The 11,061-nt window shown below is 34.0% G+C and overlaps 2 non-coding genes across 2 annotated transcripts; one reads left to right on the top strand and one right to left on the bottom strand.

Moving 5' to 3' along the window:
* Positions 1–5,139: 5,139 nt before the first annotated feature.
* On the bottom strand, positions 5,140–5,280 carry LOC122914707. The gene has a single exon (XR_006385822.1). It is a non-coding gene; the product is annotated as a U4 spliceosomal RNA (small nuclear RNA).
* A 4,056-nt stretch (positions 5,281–9,336) lies between these two features.
* On the top strand, positions 9,337–9,443 carry LOC122914804. The gene has a single exon (XR_006385879.1). It is a non-coding gene; the product is annotated as a U6 spliceosomal RNA (small nuclear RNA).
* Positions 9,444–11,061: the final 1,618 nt, after the last annotated feature.

Here is an 11,061-nt window from a genome sequence, read left to right as displayed (position 1 = left end):
ACTGATCATGTATTAGTCACCAATAAAATTCAGAAATATTTAAAAAGCAGATTGTGTAGGACATAGTTTCTGATCTTAATAAAATGGAAAATAATAAAATTGTAACAAAAACAGTTAGTATTTAGAATAGAAGAAACACTCTCAAATGTCATTGAATCAAAGATAAAATCAAAACAAATTATAAACTATCTTGAAACTAATGAGAAGTGCATGCTTCATAAAAAAATCATATGAAAGGTGAAATTTGTCATCTGACAGAATTTATAGCTATAAATACCTACATTATTAAATACGGAAGTCTAAAAATAAATTACTTTAGTGGTCTCTTAAGAAACTAGAAAATGACAGCATTATAAACCAGAGTTAAGTAAAAATAATTAATTGTTAGAAAGAAAATCTGAAATTAATGAAATGGAAAAAGAAAGTAGTTGCTACACCCTTTCTTTGTCTTCATTAGGGAGCCTACTCATCTTCCTTCAACTATATGCTATTTTTGTAGAATCTGACCTTGTTGGAGAGTCTTAAAAAGGAAGTTAGGGGCAACTTTAATTCACTGAGTGTTGGCAAACCATTGGGATCTAAGAGATGTTATGACATTAATGGACTGAATTTTTTTCTTGCATTTATAAGATTTATTAGACAGAACTATAGGCTAAGATGTTATGCTGCAGAGCTGGCTACATTCTATGTATGCTAACAGAATTAGTATGAGCTTCTATCTCAAACTATTTAATGCAAAACATAAGCAGGCCTTTCTGGATTAGTTGATCCAAATTTTGTTCTTCCTATCTAATGTGTTGAGAAACCTTCAGGGCTACTTGGGAGAACTGTGAGAGGTCTTATGCTTGATGAATTTATGTGACGTTTGCATGTGTGTGTTGGGGGGTTACCTTCAACTGCAGCAAATATGTCTAGAAACTCAGACTTAGCAAGTATGTGTAGCACGAAGATGATAATAAAACTGATTAATAGACAAGGAGGAATGGAAGCCTTTAGTAAAAGTGAATACCTAGAGCTAAGGAAGAGAAACTCTGAAATTATTAAACACCCAGAAAGGGGAACCCTCCTACACTGTTGGTGGGAATGCAAGCTGGTGCAACCACTCTGGAAAACAACATGGAGGTTCCTCAAAATGTTGAAAATAGAACTACCCTATGACCCAGCAATTGCACTACTGGGTATTTACCCTAAAGATACAAACGTAGTGATCCAAAGGGGCACGTGCACCCGAATGTTTATAGCAGCAATGTCCACAATAGCCAAACTATGGAAAGAACCTAGATGTCCATCAACAGATGAATGGATAAAGAAGATGTGTTATATATACACAATGGAATACTATGCAGCCATCAAAAGAAACGAAATCTGGGGCACCTGGGTGGCTCAGTGGGTTAAGCCGCTGCCTTCGGCTCAGGTCATGATCTCAGGGTCCTGGGATGGAGTCCCGCATCGGGCTCTCTGCTCAGCAGGGAGCCTGCTTCCTCCTCTCTCTCTGCCTGCCTCTCTTCCTACTTGTGATCTCTCTCTGTCAAATAAATAAATAAAATCTAAAAAAAAAAAAAAAAGAAACGAAACCTTGCCATTTGCAACAACATGGATGGAACTAGAGCATATCATGCTTAGTGAAATAAGTCAAGCGGAGAAAGACAACTATCATATGATCTCCCTGATATGAGGAAGTGGTGATGCAACATGGGGACTTAAGTGGGTAGGAGAAGAATAAATGAGACAAGATGGAATTGGGAGGGAGACAAACCATAAATGACTCTTAATCTCACAAAACAAACTGAGGGTTGCTGTGGGGAGGGGGGTTGGGAGAAGGGAGTGGGGATATGGACATTGGGGAGGGTATGTGCTTTGGTGAGTGCTGTGAAGTGTGTAAACCTGGCGATTCACAGACCTGTATCCCTGGGGATAAAAATATATATTTATAAAAAATTAAAAAATAAATTAATTAATTTTTTAAAAAAAGAAAAGAAATTATAGTTATGAAAGACATAAAAATACTATTAAATATATAAATATATAGGCATAGTTGATGGCTCCTGAAGAAAACAGCAAATGGAACAAAAAGTATTAAAAGATTTGTGTGGTATAATAAGGAATATATGTTTGGTTTTTGTCTCTGGTTCCTGACATGGAGTTCCTAAATCCCTCGAATTTTCTTATTGACAGGAGCATCATATGTTAACTCTTGGCAGGCCCCTAATTATCTTCAGGTTGGGTGCTGATTGCCAAAAAGGCAAGCCTTGATTAGAATCCTGAAACTTTCAGTCCAACTTCCCAAACTCCCAGAAAGGTGAAAGGTACTGGATGTTGACTTAGTAATTGAGCATGCCTACCTGATGATGTCTCTACAACCTCCCTTGCCCAAAACACTGAGAGTTTTTTGCATTTGTGAACATGTACCTATGCTATGAGGGCAATAGTTTAAAGAGACTGAATAAATACAAGAACCAGAGTTAGATATGGCAGGAATGTTGGGATTATCAGAACAGGAATTTTTTAAAACTATGATTAAATGCTAAGAACTTTAATGAAAAAAGTATACAACATGCAAGAACAGATGGGTAATTAAGCAGAGAGATGAAAATTTTAAGAAAGTATCAAAAAGAAATTCTGAAGATAAAAAAAACACTAACAAGTGAAGAATGGCTTTGATGAGCTCATGAGTAGACTGAACATGGCTGAGGAAAGAACCTCTGAACTTGAGGGTATGACAACAGAAACAGAAACAAAGAGAAAAAAGACTGGAAAAAACCCAGAAGACAATATCCAAGAACTGTGGGACAACTACAAAAGGTGTAATGTATATGTAATAGGAATACCAAAAGAAAAGAAGAATCAAAGGCAATATTGAAGCAATAATGACTAAAAATTTCTCCAAATTACTGTCGGACACCAAACCACGGGTCCAGGAAATTCAGAGTTACCAAGCAGGGTGAATCCAACAAACAAAAGCAAAAACCTTAAGCCTATGCCTATATGCTTATGCCTAAGCCTACATGCACATCATATGCAAACTCCAAAAAAATCAAAGATAAAGAAAAAAAATCTTTTTTTTTGTATTTCTTTTTATAGATTTTATTTATTTATTTGAGAGAGAGAGAGAGAGAGAACGAGAGAGAGAAAGCATGAGAGGAGAGAGGTCAGTGGGAGAAGAAGCCATCCTGGTGAGTAAGGAGCCTGATATGGGACTTGATCCCGGGACTCGATTCCAGGAGTCCAGGATCATGACCTGAGCCAAAGACAGTTGTTTAGCCAACTGAGCCACCCAGGCACCCAAGGAAAAAAAAATCTTAAAAGAAGTCACAGGGGGAAAACGGCCTATAAAAGAACAAAGAAAAGTATTATATTCAACTTCTCAGAAACCATGCAAGCAAGAAGAGAATGGTGTAAAATATTTAAAGTGTTCAGAGGAAAAAAACACCAAACTACAGTTCTGTGCCTTGTGACATTATCCTTCAAAAGGGAAAGAGAAATAAAGACTTTCTCAGACAAATGAAAATTAAGGGAATTTGTTGCCAGTGGACCTGCTTGGAAAAAATGTTAAAAGGAGTTCTTCAGAGAGAAGGAAAATGATATAGATCAGAAACTTGTATCTACATAAAGAAGAACTGCAAAGGAATAAGTGAAGTAAAATAAAAACTTTAATTTTTGTTTTTCTTAAAAAACAACAACAACAACAACAACAAAAAAAAAACCACCCAGAATAGGCAGTCAAAAAGACATGTGCTACAAGGCTGTCTCTGGGACTTAATAGAGGATATTGAGGATTTTTGGAAAACTTGCTTTAATTTTATTTCAGAGTAAAAGCAACTTATGATAGAAAGTAATAAATAAAAACCAACTAAGTTAGAAGAAAAGCATAATTCTTTAAAACTTGAGATATTAAAAGCCAAGCTAATGACATGTGAAAGGGAAGTGTGAATCTTATAGTCTAGGATAGGTAGATATTGAGAAGGAAGAAGTAAGAGAAAATGTATTTAGACTTGAAAAAAGAAGAACAAAATATTAGCATGAACTGTCAAAGCAATATTAGATGAGCTTCTGTGTAGGATAGTTATTATAGATGGAGATTTAACTATTGTCTCTCCCCTCAGGGGGCACACTCAAGAAAGTTACAGAATTAGGACATTATGGAAAGTCATAACAAATTGGAAATATATCCAAGGAGAGGTAATCCGTCCAATTCTAGTGTTGGTGTGGGAACCCTCCAGGATAGAATCATCTAAATCAGGGAGGTAAAGAATGACATGATTTGTTTGAACAGAATTCGTTGATTCCAAATATCTGACCGTGAGAGACTATAGATTTCAAAATCTAAAGGAGTATTTGAAAAACAAAATTCTGATCAAAAATCCAAGGGAAAGTAGGGGAAAATAAAAGGCTACTGAATTCTAGTAAACAATGTGAAGTCTAGGTATATTTGAAAATGAATGGAACCAAATGAACAGGCATATTAAACAAGGAAAATTGAAGGAGGATCTCTCTGAAAGTAAGAGGACACCAGATCCTATTCTTGCCAAAAAGGATATCAGAGAACAAAAGCTACTTGAGGCACATATCATCAATAGCTCTGCTAAGCACTTAAAGTGTCTCTGGGAGTACATGCCAGATGTATTACTTTTCAGGAGGTGACTGAAATACACATTTCAGGAGCAACTACAGTTTTGGCCCAATAATCTGTGAAGTGTGATTCTCTAGCTAAAACAAATGTAAAGGTGATGCTAAGATTTCCTACTGAGCTGGTTTCACAGATTTAACAATCCCAAATTAAATGGCAGTGTCAGTAGGCCCTGTAGTAACCAAGCAAAAATCCTCACTCATAGGGGAAGGAAGAAGCCATGTCTATTAGGACAGGGTAGTTTATGGTGTACTAACAAGCTAACTCCTGTTTGTTTTCTTTAAAAAAAAAAAGTTTTAATTGTACTAATTCGGTTTGGAGTTGCCAAAATAACCATAAATTTTCTAGTAGTAATCATCTCAGATTGTGGTATCTGAAGAAATTAAGCCTACCCAGGTATAAAGAACTTTTTTGAATGATGCTGATAATAAAGTTGTAGGTAAAATGTTGCATTTTTTTAGACCAGTTTAAAAAAAAAAAAAGTAAGCTATTTGTCACCTGTTAATTATTAAAATTTCCAAACTGTTAAAGAATATGATAATGAAAAACATACATCCACTATTACATCCACTATACATTCAATTAGCAATAATTAGCAATAATCGCGCCTCGGATAAACCTCATTGGCTACGATACTGCCACTGCGCAAAGCTTATACATTCAAAATTTGTTAATGCTTTGCACTGTTTCCATAGGTAGATATAGATATGGTAGATATTGATAGATATATAGGTATGTGTATAAACGTCTCAGTCTCCTTGTTACCATTCCAAAAAAAAGTTGTAGACATCAATATAATTAACCCTTAGATGTTACGTGAATAAGGACATATTCCGCAATAACCAAAACAGCATATTATTTCTATAGAAATTTAAAATGATTTAACCATTATTTATTATCAAGTCCTTTTCAAGATAACAGTTAAGTTTTCATTTTGCATTTGATTTAAATATTCACATTTCTTTTAACCTAGAGTAATTTTCCTTCCCCATTTTTAAACAGCAATGAATTTTCAAGATAACAGGTGAATTTTCTTTTAGATATCTGTTTTTTTTAGGGTCATTTTTTTAGGGTCATTTTAGATATTTCTCTGTGTATATTGTGGAATTTCTTTTTAAAAGGTAAATAGTTTGATTAGCTTTATATTCAATATTTCTTCTGTGGAGACTATTTCTCAAGAGTTATTTGCTTTATATTACATCAGGTGGAACATATTGTCAAGTAATTTCACTTGATGCTAAATTTGGTCACTTCTTTAAAGAGGTGACAACCAAACTTCTCTATTATAAAAATAATAAATAACCAAGGAATGAGTTTAATCAAGGAATTAACTTAAGGAATTTAACCAGAACATCTCTACTTGAACTTGAACTCTGATGAGGGAAACTGAAGAAAATGCAAACAAATGTAAAGATATTCTTTGTTTATGGATCAGAGGCCTGAATATTGTTAAAATGTCAGTAATACCCAAGGCTATCTGTAGGTTCAATGGGATTTCTGGACCATGAGGTAGTTTGCTTTTTAATTTTTTGAGTTAATGCCATACTGTTTTTCATAGTGGCTATGCTAATTTACATTTCCAATAGTGCACAAGGGTTCCTTTTCTCCCCAGATCCTTACCAATACTTGTTATTTGTTTGCTTTTTGGTGAGAGCCATTCTAACAGGTATGAGGTGACATCTCATATGTTTGGCATTTTGCTGAGGATTAATGACGCTGAGCATCTTTTCATACCCCTCTTAGCCATTTGTATGCCTATTACTCAGTTCCTCTGCTCACTTTTAATCACTCTGCTTGTTTTTTTTTTTTTCTGAGTTCTTTATATATTTTGAATATTAACTCCTTATCAAATATATGGTTTGCAGATGTTTTGTCCCATTCCGTAGGTTGGCTTTTCATTTTGTTGATGCGTTCCTTTGCTGAAAATAATCTTTTTAGTTCGATGTAGCTCCATTCACTTATTTCTGCTTTGTTCCTTGTGCTTTTGGTGTCCTATCCAAAAACGTCATTATCAATACCCGCAACAAGGAGCTTTTCCCCCTGTTTTCTACTCAGGTTTACATTTTCAGATCTTACATTTAAATCTTTGATCCATTTCAAATTAATTGTTGTGAACTGTGTAAAACAGAGGCCCAGTTTCATTTTTCTACACGTATTTATCTAGTTTCCCCAATATTTGTTGAAGAGACTTTCCTTTTCCCATTGACTATTCTTGGCTCTCTTATCAAATATTAGGTGACCACGTATGCAGGGTTTTATTTCTGGACTCTTTATTCTGTTCTTTTCTATATGTCTAATTTTTCTGCCAATATCATATTGTGATTGTTATAGCTGTGTAGTGTAGTTTGAAATCTATTGGAATTTTGATAGGGATTGCACTGAATCTACAGATGGCTTTGGGTATTATTGATATTTTAATAATATTCAGTCTTCTGATCCATAAACAAAGAATATATTTACACTTGTTTGCATTTTCTTCAGTTTCCCTCATCAGAGTTCAAGTTTTTAGTGTAGAGATGTTTTGGTTAAATTCCTTAGTTAAATTCATTCCTTGGTTAAATTCATTCCTATGTATTTTATAGTTCTGATGCTATTCTGAATGAGACTATTTATTTCTTTTCAGATATTTCATTGTTAGTGTTTGGAAGTACAGCTGATTTCTGTATGTTAATATTATATTCCACAGCTTTACTGAATTTTTTTTTATTAGTTTTAACAGTTCTTTGGTTGAGCCTGGAGGATTTATTTCTATATAAGATCATGTCCTCTAGAAATATAGACACTTTTGTTTCTTCTCTTAATTTGGATGCCTTTCATTTCTTTAAGTTGCCTGATTGGTTTAGGTGGGACTTCCAGTTCTATGTTGAATAGGAGTGGTGACGGTGGGCACTCTTGGCTTGTACCCGATCTTAAAAGAAAAGCTTTCAGCCTTTCACTGTTACATATGATGTTAGCTCTGGGCTTGTCATATACTGCTGAGGTAGTAGCAAGGATGGTAGTGACCAGAGGGGTCAGATTTACATTAATTTGGAAGATTAAGCTAACAGGTTTTGGTGACAGACTGGTGTGAGGTGTACAAGAAAGGAAAAGAAAGGGGGGGTGGTGAGGATAATTCCAAGCTACTTTGGCTATGCCTGTAGAATGAAGTTGCCATTTACTGAGTTAGGGAAGTATGAGTAGAGCAGGTTAAAGTTCAGAAACTAGTAGTTTGGTTTTGTTGCTAAATATAAACATTCATATGTACATGCCAGTTAAGCAGTTGGATATAAGTTTCTGAGACTCTGGAAATTTGGTAGTTTTCTTGGTTGACCAATGGAAGTAAGATGAGTGTTACTTATTATCTCACTTGTTAATTACCTGAACTAGGAAAATACTGTTTCTACTTTTCTCAATATTTGGATCCAAAAATCATTTTGGAGAATATTCTTTAAGGGAAAGGCTCGTCCTCTTTGGTTTTGTGTCTCCATCTTCTAAATATAACTGGTTTCTTTTAAATATATCTTGAAAAAATAAATACATAGAAAAACTTTGAGTCTACTGACTTAGTAATGTCAGTAATTTTTTTAACTGAAAAAAATTCTCCAATATTTAAGTGTCATGAGAGATACAAAGATGCATCGATAGCATATCCTAATTTTAAGATATTTGTATCATCCCACCATTGATAAGACATGAATTTCATTCCATGATGGTATGATGGGATGAATAACTTATTAATCAGGCAGAAACAGATAATAATCTTTTAGTACATATACAGAGGTTTGGGTTTCTTCTTATTCTACCAGTCATGGATAAGAGATTCAACTTAATGAAATGTAGGGTGTTTAATTAAAAATTAAACATGACAACATGATTGAGATAATATACCAAAACCATGTCAAAGGAATATGCATTTATAAAAGCTTATGTAACCTAAGACTCTCTCACTTTGTAATCACTTTCAAGTTGCTCCTTTCTTACCCCTGCATTCTTTTCACCACCAATGCAACCCAAATCCATAAACAAATACAGAATTATGGCTAAGAGAATAGACTGAATTAAACCACTTGGCCTCCAACCTTTAGCCTGATTAAATAGTGACTTGTTCATTTGTGACATAAGTATAGTTCTAGTAATTACCTAATATATTGGTAGGAACACCAGTGAGAAAATACTCAAAACATACTGTCATATACATGATGATTAGTATATATTTTACTAATTATAGATAGTATTGGTCCAAATTTTTTTTAAAATATACAACTTAATTTTACCTATCTAGAGGTTTATTTCCTTTTTTTACCTACTTAAAATTATTTACATTATTTACTACATTATTTACTACATTAATAATGCTTTAAGAACATACCATTTAGGGGCATAGGCTTCAAACAACTGAGTATCTTATGTCACAAAGGAATTTATAGGAAGAATATCAGGTAGTTCACAGAATCGACAGAAGTCATTCTGAGCCAGTGTGGAAATGGGTATGAATCAAGGACGGACAGGCTATTGAGAATTATGCCAAGGTAAGATCACAGAAGAAGTTTAAGAATGCCATCACCGAACACCGATTAATGGACAATTGCATCTTTATGTCATTTTTTCCAGAATTTAAAGCCCTTGAATTTATATATAACACATACATATGTTCTATATCCCTGATTCTCAGATTTGGCTGAACAATAGAATCACTTCGGTGGGGGTTGTGTTAAAAATACTGATGTCTCGTACTTACTGCAGCAGCACTTATGCTAAAATTGGAGTGATACAGAAAAGATTAGCATGGCCCTTGTGCAAGGATGGCACGCAAATTCACGAAGTATTAAAAAAAGAAAACAAACAAAAACACTGATGTCTAGGTCTGATTCTCAGAGCTTCTAATTTTATTGGTATAGAAAGGAGCCTGGATAATAGGATTGTTTTAAAGCTCCTTAGGTGATTCTAAAATGCAACATTTTATATTTACTTGTTCATATGGTAGGGTCCATTTGCTAAAGAACCAGATGGAATTCTCGAATGACTCCTATGTATATTATATGTTAGTTAATAAGTTAATAAATTATTTTTCAAAAATAATTCATATTTTTAGAAAGTTTTAAAATAAAGATAAGTATCTTGTGAAAGCTATCCATAATCTCCTATCCAAAGATAACTGCTATAAATATTTTCATTTATCTTTTCAGATGGTCCACTTTGTTAGGGGTGTGTGTGTGTGTGTGTGTGTGTGTGTGTCTGTAATGTCATACATTCTATGTCTTTTGGTTCATATTAGTTGAAGATTTATGGCTTCTCTCTCTCCAGAAGAAAAATTTTCCTTGTTGAATTTTGCCTTCTAAAGAGATGGCCTCCAAAGGTTAAGGATTAATTCAACTAATGAACTGTGAATATTGGTAAATTGACATTTCAAAGGGCAATGACATTCAATGATGCTCTAAAACTCACTATCTCAGTGAATTAATATTTGAGTGTTTGAAAATATCAATTTCCCTTATGCAAAGGCACATCAGAATTAACTGATTTTCCTCATTTGATTCTTCCCTTGTCTCTTTACCTTTATTTTAGATATCCTTTGCCTGCATGCATTTTCCTCTTCCTTAACAGATGAAAAATGAAAAGTCATTTAAAAACTGGTGCTTTTTGGATTTGTTTAATGAACTCTTTTCTAAATTTAAAAAAGCAGATGCACACTTTACAATATAAAGTACTTCATAACTTATTTTAAAATAATTTAAGTTCGATCATTTTTAAAAAGTTGTTTATGTATAAGTAGCCTTATAGAGAGTGATATTTACCAGCCTTCTTTAAAACATAACTAAAGAGGTTCCTGGGTGGCTCATTCATTAAGCGCCTGTCTTTGGCTCAGGTCATGATCCCAGGGTCCTGGGATTAAGGGCTGCATCTGGCTCCCTGCTCAGCAGGAAGCCTCCTTCTGCCTCTCCCACTCTCCCTGCTTGTGTTCCCTCTCTCACTGTGTCTCTCTCTGTCAAATAAATAAATAATAAAATTAAAAAAACAAAACAAAACATAACTAAGATGCTAAATCCACAATTAATATTCAGCTGATTTGGATTTTCCACATTTGTAGAGTTTTAATATGTTAGTCTTTGTGTTCTGAATATATAGTCTTAATGTTTAGAGGGTTACTGTTTTGGGGATGCTTATCATTAGTTATCATCTCTTAAAACATCTCTCTTGAATAGTTTATACAATAGCTTCATATCTAATGAAGAAGACAGTATGTATGTGGGTGTATGAAGGATAATGTATGCTTGAAATATAAACTAACAAAGAAAACATAGGCGCTTCCTGTTTATGTTAGGGCAGACATGACTTGTAACAGGAGGCTTGTAGCAGAAGGCACATTAGAGACCACCTCTTTCAACCCCTTACTGACAAATAAGGAAATTAAAACTCAAACAGGATAAATTAAACATCTGTATGTGTTGTTAATA

This window comes from Neovison vison, chromosome 7 (assembly GCF_020171115.1).
Source record: "Neovison vison isolate M4711 chromosome 7, ASM_NN_V1, whole genome shotgun sequence".
NCBI lineage: Eukaryota > Metazoa > Chordata > Mammalia > Carnivora > Mustelidae > Neogale > Neogale vison.
This window is presented reverse-complemented; position numbering and strand designations above follow the sequence as displayed.